Source organism: Bombus pascuorum, chromosome 14, assembly GCF_905332965.1.
Source record: "Bombus pascuorum chromosome 14, iyBomPasc1.1, whole genome shotgun sequence".
Lineage (NCBI taxonomy): Eukaryota > Metazoa > Arthropoda > Insecta > Hymenoptera > Apidae > Bombus > Bombus pascuorum.
The window spans coordinates 4,056,927-4,073,800 of NC_083501.1; the positions used below are offsets into that span (position 1 = coordinate 4,056,927).

General features: G+C 39.1%; 1 protein-coding gene across 1 annotated transcript in view; it reads left to right on the forward strand.

Moving 5' to 3' along the window:
• Window positions 1–1,716: 1,716 nt before the first annotated feature.
• LOC132913880 (Fanconi anemia group J protein homolog) overlaps window positions 1,717–16,874 on the forward strand; it is a 167,893-nt gene continuing 152,735 nt past the window's right edge. The window contains exons 1-3 of the mRNA XM_060972504.1: window positions 1,717–2,163; window positions 4,481–4,618; window positions 4,703–5,170. The gene's annotated coding sequence lies outside the window, so the exon portion shown is untranslated. The remainder of the gene's footprint in view (window positions 2,164–4,480; window positions 4,619–4,702; window positions 5,171–16,874) is intronic.

Below are 16,874 nucleotides of genomic sequence, written 5' to 3' on the forward strand. Positions count from 1 at the left end.
CTGTCGATTGAAACGAAAATGTAACTGCACAGAAAATTTTGTAAGAGCAAAATGTTACTTCTTCGGCTTCAACAAACCGAAAAAGAACCATCGAATGACAGCATAAGGAATCTCGAAGCGAAAATATAAGATTCGAGCGCAAACGAGGCTCGAAAGCGACGCGAATGCAACGCGCAGTATTGATGCGCAAATCAGGGCCGTATCGTCGAGTAACGGGGCCCTACGTCAAGCTGCGATCTTTCCACAATCGAAGTTCCGTGATAATCTTGCTCAACCATCATCGATCCCGTTTTGTTTATCTTCGTTTCACTCCTGTATTTTCATTGCGGTTACTTCTCGAAGCGCGTTGCGTGCGGTCCTATGTGCTTAGAAAGTATGCGAGAGAGAGAAAGCGAGAAAGGAAGCGCGAGAGAGAAAGAAAAGAGAACACGTTGTCGAGAGAAAAGCAATAAAATAAATGAACAAAAGGAAACAAAGAAACAAGTGTAACTCGAGGAGAATCGAAACGTTCTAAACTAACACGAGAATCCGTGATATTCCGTGGCTTGCATTGTATATTGTACACCCATCCAGTCCGATCCTGCTACGCCCCTACTTCCCAGAAACGCCCACCAAGATCCACGTGACTAAAAATTATATATATATATTATATAATATATATATATATATACATATATTAATTTAAAAATACGACATTGACTTTCTTCTCTGTATTTTTTCACCCTATATCGTGATTAAATATCTTTTCTTTGCACGGTGTACGAAGAACGTTCATACACTTTAAGACACGACTAAAAGGAAATACTTTGTAACTAAAAAGTATAACAGATCGATTAACGTCATCATGACGCTCCGTTACGTCATTATCTCCGCAAACATTCAATTTGAATCAGCTCAAAGAGTTTCATTATTTCGATAATTAGACCTCGCCTTAACCAACCACTTTACTTCCGTGTAAATTCGATCCGGTGGTTTTTATTAATTTTCGATCGAGCTCGTACGCCAGGTGCACGATTGGACTCGTGTAAGGGTGAGGTTAAACGAGATCGAGAACAGAAATTTGCCGAAGAAGCTGCTCCGGGGCTGCGTTCCGTAACGAGAGATCACCTGATACAGCGGCTCCGGTGAACCGGTTACTTTCAACGGGTTGCGTTCTAGGCGGCCAATCCATGTTTTCTTCCCGCAAAAAGAATGAGACGATAATCCACGATATCGGAAATCTATCAGGTAAGCTGACCTATATAGGAATCACGGACGAAGGAGAAGTTTCAAAGTTGGTTATGCGCGCGAACGAGTCAAGCGTATGTGTACCACCTGGCGTCGGATCTAGTAATCACTGTTAATCACGTGATCGATCTTTAGCGTAAGTAGCGTAATAATCGTTGTAGCACCGCGGACACGGTTATTCTCCGCATACGATAAAATACGGCGGTGAAATAAATAAAATCGGGGCCATTAAAAATCGGTCCCCCAGGGGGGGCGAGTCTCTTAATTTTTCCGCCGCGTCCGCCATAAAAGCTAACGACTTAATCGCACGTGAACGTACAAATTGCGTGATTGTATAATTAGAACCGGCCGGGATCGTGTAAGCGGGCATTTTTGTCGTCGGAAACGTGCGGCTCCACGGCTACCTTTTTCTTCCTACCACGAAATATCGCGGCCACGTTGTAAACAAGCTGCCTACGTGAGTATAAATAATTCATGCACGCGCGCCAATTCGCCAGAGAGAGAGAGAGAGAGTGAGAGCGAGTGAGTTAGTGCGAGAGAGGGGAGGGGAGAGAGCAGAGTCTGTTCTTGTATACATATAGGTTTACGAACAGAAACAAAAAAAGAAGTAAAGTGGTTCGCGATGAATTCTCGTATACGATTCGCGTGTGCGAGTATGTACGATGTAACGACGAGGAAATTGTTATTGGGGTCACTTCCGCGGAAATTTCGGGTTGCTTGTTAATTTTGTGCAAATTCGATGGGGAGTCGAGAACATTTACATATTGCATCGTCGCGAGTATTTGCATGTGCAGATTTGATTAACTACAGCGAACCATATCGTTATTATTCAAACAATGGCGTTAATACCCGTGCTCAGTGGTTTTAAGCTAGGTTAACCTGGCTATAACCTATATTCGACCCAATCGAACTCCAACGTACAACAATGGTAACATGGTAGGTTTAACCTATACTATCTCGTGAAAATATTCGAATACTTGTCATAGCAAGCTTTTATGTGTATAGTGCGTATGTTGCGTAAAGCATTTTGAAATTTCATTGGTACTTTCATAAGGAACAACATACATTTATCAAATTACTGCGAATGTCTACGCGTTTTTGGGATATTTAAGGTTTCCAAGATCTACGAAATGCATATAACATGTACAAATGTATAAAATATTCAAAGTAAGACACTTATTAGAATATTTAAGGAATATTCAGTAAATAAAACGAATTTTCATTTAGAATCTATTTCTTTAGTCACGTTAAGAAAAATATAAAATCGCGTAGACAATCGCGGTCTATGTATAATTAGTGTTAAAGATGGGCGCATTAATTTAATATTTATTACTAAATAATTGCCTAAGTAATGTCTTATTTTTCAAAACTATGTCCCACATTCTTAATCATTCTTGAACGTCTCTTCAAAAAATTCAACTTTTATTCTTATCCATTTTGACAAGCAAAATTAAATAGATAAATGTGGCAACAGATAGTAACAAATTATTACTGATAGCCAGGTCTCATTATAATGTTAATGAAATTTCAACGTGTTCTGACTAATATATATAATGTATTCCGATACTTTCGTAAGCTACTGTATGTGAATACGTCAAACCTTGTAACCTCGATGACTAATCAGGCTAGTGGTGTATTTGAAATTTCTTGGTACTCGATTAAAAAGTAAAGTTCGATTATCGATGGCTACGGAACGATTGATGAATTATCTCTCATCTTTCACGAGGCGCATCGTCTCGAGCCGGACCTCCGTTCGCGAAAAAGGTGAAAAAAGACGGTTTACCGCCGCGAGTTGTAATTATGAGCTTTTTTCTCAATGGCAACACGTTGTAACTGTTAAGGCGTAATCGCGAAATCTCCGGAACGTCGACTGGTTCGCCTGGGTGTTCCCCATTAATTTTGCAATTTTTAAGAAACGAACGATCACCGTAATCGATGTTGAAATTTTTTAATGGCTTCCTCGTTTTTTCTTCGGGGCCATGGACGATGATGATTCAAGGTGTATCGAAAAACGCGCAGACGGTCTCTCTGTATGAATATTTATTCCCCCCATTATTTTTCGAGAATACAGTAGCTCGCGAAGATATTTCAACACTTGTAGATAACTTTTATGAATATCTTGATATTTCATTAGCGCCGTTATGAGACTCGTCTATTGTGATTGCATCGATCAAATTTCCAACTAATCCGAAGATGTACATGCGTAGAAGTTGCAAGATATTTACAAGTTGCAAATATATATTTCTTACCACAAACAATTTAAACAATTGATATTCGGTAGAACCACCTGTAACACATAGAATATTCAAGATACCCTATACTAATTTTTTATAAATTAATTTCTATGCTACTTTTACTACTTTTATTAGATATATGTGTGCACTAAATATCTTGTAATATTTACATTACATTTTCAGATTGGTTTTAAACTTTCTCAACATAACCACGACACCCGTGTCTCGTTACAGATACTGAAATTTTAAAATGTCTTACATTTAAATTTAAAATTAAATGTCTAAACATAAAACATAAAAATATAAAATTTAAATGTCTAATTTAAAATGTCTAACGAATAGAATATGCACATGAAAATTGTCTATGGTAAGCGTTCGAATGATTCCACGAGGCACTATATTCATTCTGTCGAATGGAAGAAAGCGAGCAAAACGAGAGGACTGTTTCACCGGCGTCGGAGACTTTTACGATTAACCTGTAAAAAATTTACAGGATTCTCGTCTTGGCCCTTGGTGGAAATAAATTTTTCCGCTCGGCGTGCACGAACCGCGAGCGTCGCGTGATGAAAATGTTAATCCATAAATGTTTGAAACGCTCGCCAGGGCGAATTCGTCGCATGCTTAACCTCCTTCGATTATCCTCGAGCGCGATGAATGTTTCATGTGCGCGATTTTACGCCGTGTCCGCGAAATTCCATTGCCATTATAAAATTGAAAAGTATTTGTAATTAACGATGTCCATCTCCACTATTATTCTTTTCCCTTTGTTCCCTTTTTATATTCTTCGAGTGTTTAGACGAGGTAATTCAGAAAAGGCATAAATCTTTAAATCAAATACAATAGAACTTTAAAATAGCATTTCATCAATTCTATCCACTACCTATTACTTAACTAACAGCATACATTGGTAATGCAACGTATGTATATTCCCAATATTATTTTATCTGTTTCTCATTATTCTTGTCAACGTTACTATTTTTAACATCAATACAAATTTTCTTTCGATTAATACAATTCAGGTAAACGAAGTTTTACCGTAAAGGATCAAATAACGATGGAGACGGTGGAAACCGGAAGTAACTAACAGAAGGAGATACAAAGAATCAAACGAAGTGGAACGAAGTAGAAAAACGTTATAAAACTGGAGGAACGAAAAGGTAAAATGAAAGTCTAATGAAACGCTTCTATATTTGCGAGAAATTCAGATAGATATACGATAAAAATGGTGGACGATCGTGCAGATTTTCCACGTTGGTGTTGCAACGGTTGGTACGGTTGAAAAAAACGTATGGACTGTCGGACACGTCGGTGAGAATATGGCGATAATCTCTCGGGCAGAAACGAGTGGCAGTCACGGCAATGCCTAATCTGGAAAATCTACGAGCCGTGACATTCCATTTTCATGGTCAATTAATGCAACGCAATCGATTCACCGCCGCCGCTGACACCGTTCCAATCCTTTCACTCGTGTCTCCCGCCGATTTTTTACCACGGCCAGAGGCGATAATTGCTCGTCCAAGTTGTTGCCTAGTTCCAGCTAAACGGAATCAATTAACGAACGGTGAACGCGAACATGGGATTACTTCAGCGTTCTTTCATTACCGATCCCTGTGATTTAGACGTCGGTTAAGTCCTGGTTAAATAGAACTTGATTATAAATTAACTTGAATTAAGTGCAAATTAATCTCTGCGGGAACGAGCTTATTAAGGTGAGAAAATGTAATTATTTTTTATCTTTTAATTGTATTTGGTTAGTAGATATTTCGAAATTTTATATCTGGCGGATAAGACTGGAATGGTAGCTTCAGATGGCTGAACAAAATTTAATTATATATCATTAGTACGGCTTTTGTATTCTGGATTTTGTATTTGGAGTTTAGAGTGACGAACCAAAGGAAGTTTAAAGTTAAAATGTAATGAATAAATGCAATATATATTATAGAATTGACAATTGTTACCAACATAGTAAGAAGTGGTTAGTGTAAAAATTGCTGGAATGCATCCATTCCAATCTTACCTTTTTTCAACCGCCACCATGTATTTTGTATTTTTGTATCATCTTTTGGAATAATGTAGATATTACGTATGTAGTTATCGTAGTATATTTTAGACTTTATATCTTTGGATACTGTGTGTTGTATCTTTTGGTTCATCTCTTGCAATAATACTCGAACTCAACAGGAACTGAACGTGTTCCATATGAGATTAAATAAATCTGACTTAACGTGGATTTAAATTGCTTTTGGATATATATTTAACTTCGATTAGGTCTCGAGGTGAATTTAAGATATCATGCGACAAATATGCATGACGTTTATTGTCTCCATAGCAACTGTACGGTAGATAATAAAAGAAGAGAATCAGGAAGCTATCATTTAGACATAATTTGCATTATGTGGCAATAACTTCTCGCGTTGAACAGCTCAGATTCTGCTGACATACAAGGTGTTGAATTAAAATTCCATTAGGTTTATGCAAATTTAAATTTCGGTTACATCTAAGTCAGTCCAACTTCCCACGACAGAAACTTATTTTAAGCCTGGATTAATTAAACCTCGTTAACAAGTAGCATTGTAAATAATAAAATATTCTCAAATATTCATTTTCCAACCTGAATTCATCGCCACTGTGATAATCCTCCTGCCAATATCTTCTCAAATAATTCATAAAATTTTACAACATGCTACAGACGACTGTCTTATATAAAATCACCCGTTAACGTGTATCATTTTAAATAACAAAAATCTGACCAACAAGTAAACGTGTAAAACACGAATTAGTTGAAAGTGGAGGCAAACAAAGGTTCGTGCAGGATTAAGCAAAATCCACAGGACTGTCTATATTAAAATCGAAGGGTAAACAACCACTTCGTGCCAATAAATGTTCTATCGTGGTCGCTTCGACCGCGAGACACAATTACATCTGCAAACATCGCGCGGGCAATTACGAGTGGCGTGCGTGCACGTCGAATCCGCGAACGCTATTAAGTCGAGGATAGTCTTGCAGGAAGCAAGATGAAATTGAAGGGAAGGAAGAACCTTCAGGTCGGGAGAAAATACTAACTGCCAGGAAATGTGGCTGAGCTCGAGCATTTTGCGGTGGAGTAGGTCATGGCCTGCCCGCTTATTTACCAATGGAACGTTCCACCCGAATTTTTTCTTTCTTTCACGTTTTATTTCTCTTCTCTTTTGCGACGAATACTACTGTATATAAGTTCAAGAGATCATTTAATTCCTTGTAATGAAATGACAAAAAATTGAAAGCGATTAATTTAGGAAACAATGATCACTTTATCTTCAAAACGTCTTGCGTTTCTTCATCTCTGTATCAGATACAGAAAATTTATAGCTTGAAGTTTTAGTAGGAAATAAATAATTAGTAACTGCATTATGTGTGATGCCACTAATGAAATTTATGTTGCTAATTTCGATGCCTCGGAGTATTAATCTTCTATAATCGTAATTAGATCACGGATGTTTATACATTTATTGGAAATTTAAAAGCGCAAAAATATACCTACATGACTTGTAAGAATTTCTAAAAACGTCTAAAGCGAAACGCTGGCTATAATATATAGTATGTGAAATAAATCTTTATCAAGATTCCATTTAGTTACATTTCTGGAAATATGAAATCGTAAGAGAAAATTTTGGGAAGTAATAATTGTTATAACTGGCAGTAATATCGGTACTGAAATTAAAGAATAAAATTTAGATACTACAATTTAATAATATTCGAAGAACTTGAACCATTTATAGCACTGTCTTCAAACTACAGAAATCTCTATTGTGCCTTTGATTTATATAATGCACGTATCTAACATATTAATCTACTTTATTTATTTGTATATGTCTATCGATAATTTGGTCTTTGAAATGTTAAAATTAGCTAGATCACTGACCATGCTTCAAAATTTATTTCATAAATTACCAATGTTATGATAGAAACTTGAAGATATTAGGGATTTAGAAAGATGTTCATTAGACGTTAATAGTGTGAACGATGGAACTATTTGATAGATAGATATAACAGATTACTCGGGAGACTCGCGATTTTATGGAATTCCTTCTGGCTAATTGGTGGTTGGGACGCGTTTGAATTACAAAGTATCTCCCTGTATCGAAGTTAATAAGACAGGGAGCGGCTGTTGCAGGTGTGAATTATTGCGGGCACCAAAGAGATTGAAGTTCGACTTCGCGCTAATTATAGGAAACTCTGGTAGCAAGGCTGTCATTAGTGTTCAGCATGAAACTATTAGCAGAATTATTTCCATCGATGTTCAGACTTGCCTCTTTGAAACACTTGATGAACCTTGCCAGTTGCGTAGAATTTAATCGTACTAATTCATTCGGTACAGAATAATCTTCATTCTGAGCCCGCGTATCAGATAGCAGAAATTTCAATTACATTAAAATGTAAATTGCTTCAGAAAGTAATTTAGTAGGTTTATCTCTCTTCTGTCATTTATTTATTCTTTCAAGGGAACTCTTTAACATGTATAATTTGTGACATAAGAAAAGAAAGGAAAACATTGAACTACTGTGAATAAGTTGTTACTGAAGTTAATAAGTTTCTTTTCATTAGTTTATTTATCAACTTGTTTAAGTTTAATATCTGACGTGTAAGTTAGAAAGAGAAGAAAAGGATTGGATTACTATAAATTGTCAGCACCAGCAGACGATTATTCCTTCTACTTCCATTATCTTATTTATTTATTTCTTGTAACTGAATATTCTTAATATCCAACGTCTGACATAATCTTTAATACATGTCACAAAGTAGCAAGGTAAATATTCAATTACGATAGGTGTCACAGCTATCAGACATTTCTCTCATCTTCAATTTCATCTATTTATTTATTTAAACTGAAGATTGTCTAATATCTAAATTACAGAAATACATTTGAACTAAGAAAAAGATCATAAGCAACGAATTACGAGCATCGAATTAAAGTTGGCTTGTAGTTCCAATAGAAATTCTGTTGGAAGCCAAGTATATCCATAAAAGAAATCGATATTCCTACTTGATACACTGCATCGTGTTCTGTTTAATCTCTTTATTTAGAGTAATAGAAATTTTTTAGCAGAAAAATCTACAAAAGAAACCAATACTCCTAACATAATTGCGTTCTCTTAACCCTCTTATTCCACTGTCCTTCCTGCTTTCAAACGCCGAAAGACAAGCAGAAGTAATTTGCCGGGTTCGATAACGAATCAATGTCCCGCCCTTTAAACTCGACGAAAGCAATAATCGACGATCCGAGTTGAGGCACGTAAAACGCGATCACTTAACCATCACGAAACACGGGAACAGTTGGAAGGGGTTCAGGGATTCCAGCGGAGGCAAGAGATACGTATCGGTTGACTTTTATGCGGCTCGTTTTTCGATTTTATTCCGCGCGTTCGCCGAGCAGCCAGCCAGTTTCGCGGTAATCGATTCGATCACGAAAGCTGCTCGTCTTTTCGTTGTCTCTGAATACGGCCAACCCCCTTGTATCCCCTTCCGCTTCGATATTAGCATAGCCGCCACCCCCTCGAGCTTGGATTAGCGGTTTCTTAAAAAGTCGTTCGCGAAACGAAACTCCTTCCCTTAACGTGTTTTTCCCTGTTAGCAACATTTGTGCGCAAATTGCGCCCTTGTGAAATCCAAGCAGATGCCATGTTTAGGATTAGGGTTAGGCTATCGTCATTCTTAATAGTTTTCGTATGACCATGATCAGTTTCCATAAATCTTTTTGGAACGTTTAAGGTGGAAGCTCGTATGGATGGAGTTTCTCAGCTTGAATTTTCTATTCGGTATTCGGTGCTTTGCTTACATACGTGAAAATACAACTCTTGGTAATTATCGAAATTAAACGATAATTAATTATTTTGTTGAGTTTCAAAGATAGCAGTATAGCGTTCTTTTTTATGAATTTAAAGTGGACGCTTATTTCGGTGGAATTTCCCAGGTTAAATTTCTTCTTGCATTTGGAGTCTTGTTCAGCTTTTTATTTGTCCAATATGAAACTTAAGATCTCCATACTTTATCTCATTAAACTCCTCGAGAAATTCGAAAACTCCACTTTTCAATACTATATTTAGAGATTCTATTTCCCTCCTCGATAGATCAAAACGCTCCCCCAAAAAGAAAAGGACAAATAAAAAATAAATTTCAAAAAATATCCCCGCTTCCTAATTATGATATAAAATTAAGAAAATGAAAAATAAATTTCAAATAAATTAAAGGAAATTCTCCATTGAGAAAACATTTAAAAATCACCTCTTTTAAGCCACTTACACCTTGCGAGTCGTCTGTTAGTGGTAGAATCGATTGACTCGTTCCCGGTGGATCGAAACGGATTTACATTTAATAGTCGCAGAAGTCGCGGCCAATACGCGATGACAGATTGCATTCCCGACGATAAATTCGAGACCACCCCCTTTGGCAAAGGGGTGGGCCCGAGGGCTGGCCGGTACCAAGCGTGTAGCGTGCTCCGGCCAAAGAGCACGGTTTAATATCGTTTATAAATTATTCCACGGAGATAGCCATCAGCATACAAATTGGTTCGGCGAGGACCTCCGGCTGGGCCGCGTGTTTCCTTCGATTCCCATTAGGCACGGATCCTTTTTCCGCGTCTGTCTGCCACGTAGAACGTTTCTCCACCCGAGAAACCATTTCGAAATAGAAAGTGAAGGAAAATTAATAGCCATTGTTATTTTCTTGCTGTAAGATATTTCGAAGCGTTGAAGAAGTTCTTAGGGGTAGTTTTAGTGATAGTGATCGGTAAACTGTGAATTTTTATGCAAACTCGTATTCTTATAAATCCAATTAAACAAATGGAACCTAAGTAAAAATTAATTTCATCCACTGAATATCGCGTTAACGTTATGCGTTGGATATCTTCCATACTTTTGTATATTATGTAGATTCTAACGATGTTTGGTAATCGATTTTTAATTTCCTACGGGTGCATGAAAATTCGCTGTTTAATAATTAATTGTGCTTATAATTAGAATTTTGTTTCCTCGCGATAGAAAACAGCTACGAATACATAATCGATCACCACTTCTCGATACTTCGTTTCAAGCCGTGTAAATATTTTTTAAAATTCCTTAATCTGAAGCTGAACTGTATAAATAACGATGTACAAATGAAACGGTAGATTTGATATACAATAACACGGAATTATCTTCATCAAGTAATTAATCATGGCATCGTTCTATACCGAATGATTTTCCACGAAGAACTTCATCTCGAATATCGAAGTTCGATAAAATCACATCGAGACAACTGGACCTTGCCCGCTATCCTATCAAGAAAAAAATACCACCCCAGGGAACCATATAGATCAATCAAAAACTCGTAACCGATAAAGGCTAAAAGGTAAGAAAAAAGCCTGGCTTCGACGATACGAAGATTAGGAAGCAATTGGAATGCCCGGTGGTCTTTGATCGGCGTCGAAACTCGTCCACGACAGAGGCAAGGGGGCTAGTTTCGGAGTTGAAGGGGACCCATGGACCACTCGACACAGTCCGATAGCCGACGAGGATTTAATTGACACCGGGAGGTGTCGCAGCGCTAAACTATGCAAAGTGGCCGACTCGGCGGTCGGCTTTCGCTTTCTCGGCCGACCCTCTGGAACGCGAAGGGACGTCCTACGTGACGATCCATCCGGAGAAATTAAGGTTGCACGCGTTTTTAGACTGATCGATCGATCTGTCTCCGACGTCTGACCCAACTGTCTATCTGGGCTGGATGGTTTTGAGGGAAACGGACTTTTGTGGCTGTGTTTTCGGGCTGGAAGAGATGGAAGAAATGATGGAGGACGCCGTTAGTGTGCTTCTGAACGATTGGAATGGTTTCGTGAGCAATGATCGCGAGATCGAGAAGAATTGATTGTAATTATGGCTTTGTCTGGAGAGAATGGAACTGGTCGAGTAGTGGAAAAGTTAAAGACGAAAAATGTGGATTTTGTAGCTTGCCTGGTATATTGTGTGTCCTTTCACAAACTTTACATCGAAGTAAGAAACGTCACTACTTACATTTCTGTTGTTTTTTCATGGTTACTATGATCCCTGACTCGACCTAAATTAAATTCATGTAGCTGTTTGTTTAACAGAACTGACAGCTCATTTGGTAGCCTAAGATGTCGCGTATTATCACAGGTTCAATCAAACTGTAAAGATGAAGCTTTGTATAAGATATAATCGTCGACTATTTTGTCTCTAGTAGAAAGAAATAAAGAACAGTGATAGGAAATAAAAGCAACCACGCCTAGTCACGCCTAGTCAACAACGTGTCAGCTGGATTAATTACAAATTCCCTGCGAAACACACACGACACTAACTAGTTGCCAACCCACCCTCCAGTATCCATTACTGAAACCAAACATAAAATCGATCTTCCCCTAAGACATAATCATGCAACCTCCAACTTCTTTTCCAATTCATACTCCATCTGGCAATTCTTCTCTAAATGCAAAGTATCCCTAACAAGCCGTGGACAATCAAGCAGGTTGAGCCCCGTCAGATTCCCTCGATTCCTCCGCCTTTCCTTGCGTCTACCAAACGAAGAACTCCGCAGGAGAAGAAGAAGAAGAAGAAGAAACTATGAAAAAAATCCGACGAAAGGATCGGAAGGAGACGGAAACGGACGCGGAACGGTAGGAAAAAAATGGCGAAAAATGCGAACTTCTCACCGCGGCCAGCGACAAAGGGTTGCCGTGGCGTGCTCGCGGCTCGCAGATAAATCTTTCCGTCTCTGTTCCGCCATCGTCGGCGCGTTAGTTGGAAGCGGAGAGGAGCCTTGGCCCTTTCTGGTCCAAGCCTAGCCGGGTACCACCGTTCCCCGCCCCGGTTGGCTCTCATTTACACTACGAGCACCAGGATTTACTGGCCGCAGAATACAATGCGGACCTGTCCGTGTCCATCCAGCGCGACCGGGAGCCATCCTCTCTAGTCGTGTACACCTCTTCGTCGTGGGCTATAGATATCCGTGGCTTTGGTCGCTTTGGCTCGAGCCTTCTACCTCTACTCTCTCTTTCTCTCTCTCTCTATCTCTCTCTGGACTCGGCTTGGTTCGGTCCTGGCTTGGTGTCTTCGATGGGAAGAGGAATAATGGAAACGGAGAGTGTCGGACGGAGCGGATTTACGCTGGCAACCGACGCGAGATTGATGCTTGTCCACGGTTCTTGCTTCTCGTTTTTCGGTTATGCCCTGGCTGATTAATTGGACCGCGGCTGGGATTGTTAATTGACATCGTCAACTTTAAGTTCTCAGAGATTCGGCATTGGGATTCCTGTTTGAGTTCTTGCTTTGGGATAAAGGAAGACCGGAGGCATTCTGATGCAGCTTTTTGATCGTTCCTGTTTCTGATGAAAGTTGCTATCGCGCGTACAATGCAAGTGGAATCTTGAGAACTGGATGAAGTACTACACGCATGCACACCGTAGCCTAAAACTGCTACGACGGTTACCATATCTTCTTGAAAGTTGAAAAGAGTTGTATGGCTGAATTGCGTTCCAATATTTTGCATAACTCGGCAGTTTGGACGACGAAGAAAGTATTATTACTTAAAAGTCATAGCCCACACCAAGTATGGAAGTTTTATTGAAAATGGCTAGTGTCCTAGGAGTTTTGGAGCGATTGAAGTTATAACAAGAACCTTAGAAGCCTGGCTGTCCAATTAACCGTTTACTTGTAATTAGATTCGGTCCAATCTTATGTTTAAAGTTTCATGAACGTACAGAATGGATATAAAGAATACTACTTTGTACAATATTCGATAGGTCAAGCAAATTCTCTATCTAAATTCCGTATTTTTAATTGTATTTCAAAAAATGAAGCCGAAATATTCGCAGTCCTCTGATGATGTGATTGCGTTTTATAGTATAGCATGAGGATTGAAAATTTTAGGGTAGCTTCATGGCATTGCGAGCTATTGATCGAATGGAATCCTCGGTTTGCGAATCTCTAACGAGACCACATCGACGTGAAACTTTCGGCCTGTTCTCCATTCGCACCTGGTCCCCGAAAACGGTCTTTCGATCGCCGTTTCACGATGAGAGAACGAGACGCGGCTTGGCTTTGGGAAAGGGTTAGCGGAACGAGGGCTTTCTAGCGGGACAACGTTTGTCGGCGCGTTTGAGGGCTCCGATGCCGCCGCCTCGAAGCCGCTTAAAGGCACCGAACTGTTACATTGGTACAGTTCTCTCACCCTCGGAAGGTGCCTGCCTCTCTGGTGTCCAGGTGAGAACGGGTGGTTGAATTCTGGAGATGCTTCGGGACAGAGCTCGACGACACGATGCTCTTCCGATGGTCAGGGATTCCAAGGATCCTTTTAAAATCGTTATCAAGAAGATTCTTAGGTACTTATGGGCTACACTCTCTTGCACGATAATTTTCCAACTGATATTATCATTGTGTATTAACAAGTGGATTATAAATATAATTTTATAATTTTCGGTAGAATGTGAGTGCCAAAGTTCATTATCTGGAACAAGATTGGAGACCTTAGATCAAGACAGATAGAGATTCTAGAACGTAATAATGTAAACGTCATAATGTAAACCTGTTTACGAGATTATGTCTCTCCTCGATTATTTTAATCATTTGCAACGATTACTTCTTGTTATTCGATTCCAGATTTTCCTCTTCGCATTTGTAATGTTCATAATTGTTCCTCTCATTCTTGAATCGTTATCTGGCATGAATGCAAAATTCTGTCCGATCGATTGATCCTTGATAATTTATTCCAATCGTCACATCTTATGGTATAATGTTACGCTGTCTTAATAATTATGAACAGGGTGTATATATATACATAGAACCGCAAAAGGCCGGGTATAAAAATCAAAATGACGCGAAGAACGATCCCCTAATTGTTTAAAGGAGCGCATAAACGAGCACCAATCCTAGGAACGTTGCCTGAAGCCAAGACACCAAAGCTAAACGCGTTAGTCGTTTAGAGGATTTACATTCGCGGCGATCGTTGGAAACTAAGATGGCCAATAAACCCGCGACCGTTCGGGCATTACTTTTCTCTCTCATCGTCGTTCAAGGCCTGGTCTCGCGTACAAAGTCCTGGGCTGGGCATGTTTGCGTCTCTTCCCCTTTCCCGGACGGATCGTGTGGGAGTGACTCTCGTCCGGCGCGGCTGATTTGCGATCAATTTGCCCTAATTTACAATCGGTGCCGTGGGTGCCGCGGAGCCTTCAGCATCTCCTGGCCATGAAAGGCCAGAAGACCGGCCCTTGCGTTCCTCCTGCGGACCGAAAGATTCATCCCGACCGACGAGAAATTAATCGGACGCCTTGTAAACGTCGCACGGCCTTCGTCCACTTCGCTCGAACGCTTTTGTGGCGCTTCGAATGCTCTTAGAAGGAGATCTGGCCTGATGGCGCTAGTTGTCTAGCTACGCCGCGTGAATAGGAAAAGGAACAAGCTGGAACCATATAATTAACATTCTACGCTACTTTCTTGCACTCTTAAAGGAAGCTTTAAAAGTCAAATCGATCAACATCGTGTTTTGTAATTTTCTCAATTTTATTAGGATACATACAATCAGTAGGACGCTTTTTATCGTTTATTCTACAATTAGACTTTTTTTAAAACGAATTATTTACTTCTATAAGATTATTTATTGTAAGAAGATGATGTGATAATTGTTGATTTGAGAAGTTTATCAATGTGTCATCCGAGTAGTTCGGGGCTTAAGGTGAGTTTCACATATTTGGCTACGTAAATTATTCTGAAGAAATTCATTGAAATACCCTGTTAATCTGAGTACGTCCAAATTTATTTGAAAAAACCTGTCCAAATTTCCTCTCTTTATTTGAGCTTTCGATTCGATGTATTATTTCAGTTGTAGTATTTCTTTGTTAATTAGTTCCAGAAAAGAATATTGCATAGTGTGAACGTACTGTAAAAATCAGAAAACATTGGATGGAATTATCGTTCTGGAAGGATGAAAGGGTTAAATTCGAGGTTACTTCAAAAAGGTAGGGATAAAAATTTAGTCAAGTTAGGATTTAAAAAAAATGGAAGAACAACGGATAGATTTTTTGAATGATTGAGCTATTAGTCTGTCAGATTTATAAATAATTGCTCGGCATTTTAATAGCGTCATAACAAATTCATTGACATTCCGCGCGGGATCTATGGCTAATTAATTAAAAACTTTCTCGCGGCGTCGATGATAGAGCATTTCGAAAATTCTGCCCGGCCGGCCTCGTTAAAATTTTAACGACGTTATAATTTTTTAACGAGCGTCCTCGACTCGACCCCGAGTAATTAAATAAAACTCTGACAATTCTACACTTCATTAACCACCGCCCCGTCAAATCCGCGCTTGACTAATTAATTTCCCGCCTTCGTTAATCGCGCTGATGCCACGTTAATTAATACCTCGATACACCTATGCTTGCTTATTGAATGCCATTCACGTCGTTCTACAAATTTTCATGTCAAAATATATCAATTCGATGTATTCATTTCTTTTTTTTTTAACATTTAACGTTTCCTTTTCATTTATCACTTGCTGGTTTAATCGGATCGAAATATTTTAAAAAGCAACGAAGATATAAAGCGATGAAAAATTCTATATACAGTGGCTCCTTCTTCTTATGCATATATTATACAAAACATTTTGAAATCACATCAGCACTGTAACGAGATCACGACTATCGTGATTATATTAGCAAAATTTGAAACGGATGTACAAATATACGCACAAGTTACATTTACAGATATTTATTCGTATCTCCAAACTATTGAAACAATCAAATTATTCGCTATATTAATTAATACGCATTGCGACGATCTTTAGCACTAATTGTATGTTTAAGACCATTACGTACTATACAAGCCATATACTAATTTCTCGCTCAGTGTATATTTGCAATAAATATCTTGTAACTTCTACACGCGTTTCCCGTTTGATTTCAAATTTTCCTATCGCAATCGCGATAGTCGTGTCTCGTTACAGTGCTAACGGAACTTTAGAGAGTTTCGTACAATGCGCGTGATATATCCGCAGAAACATTCTGCGATGAATGTTCGAACGATTTGGCGGGTCACCGTATACATTTCGAGAAATATTGAGTAAACGACTTGAAGAGATTCAATGGCGCGAGATTCAATTAACCGTAAGATCTCGTTTCTCGATCGAATCTCAAAGTCTTCAGAAAGGAGCTCTACTACTTGAGCGGTTCTCGAGCCGCTAAAACGTTTCTATCGCTTTGATTAATCCCCGTTTTATCGCTGAATGGACGTTTCCGCTGGAGCTCGAGACGTTTTTCGCACCTACGAGCAGACAGGTCAGTCTTTATTAGTATCAGGCGAGAACGGCGGATTTACGCGTAACGGTATCGTCTCCTGGTACTCTGGGCAAGTTTTATTCGTTTCCAGACTCCTGCGGAATACGCGGCAAAAA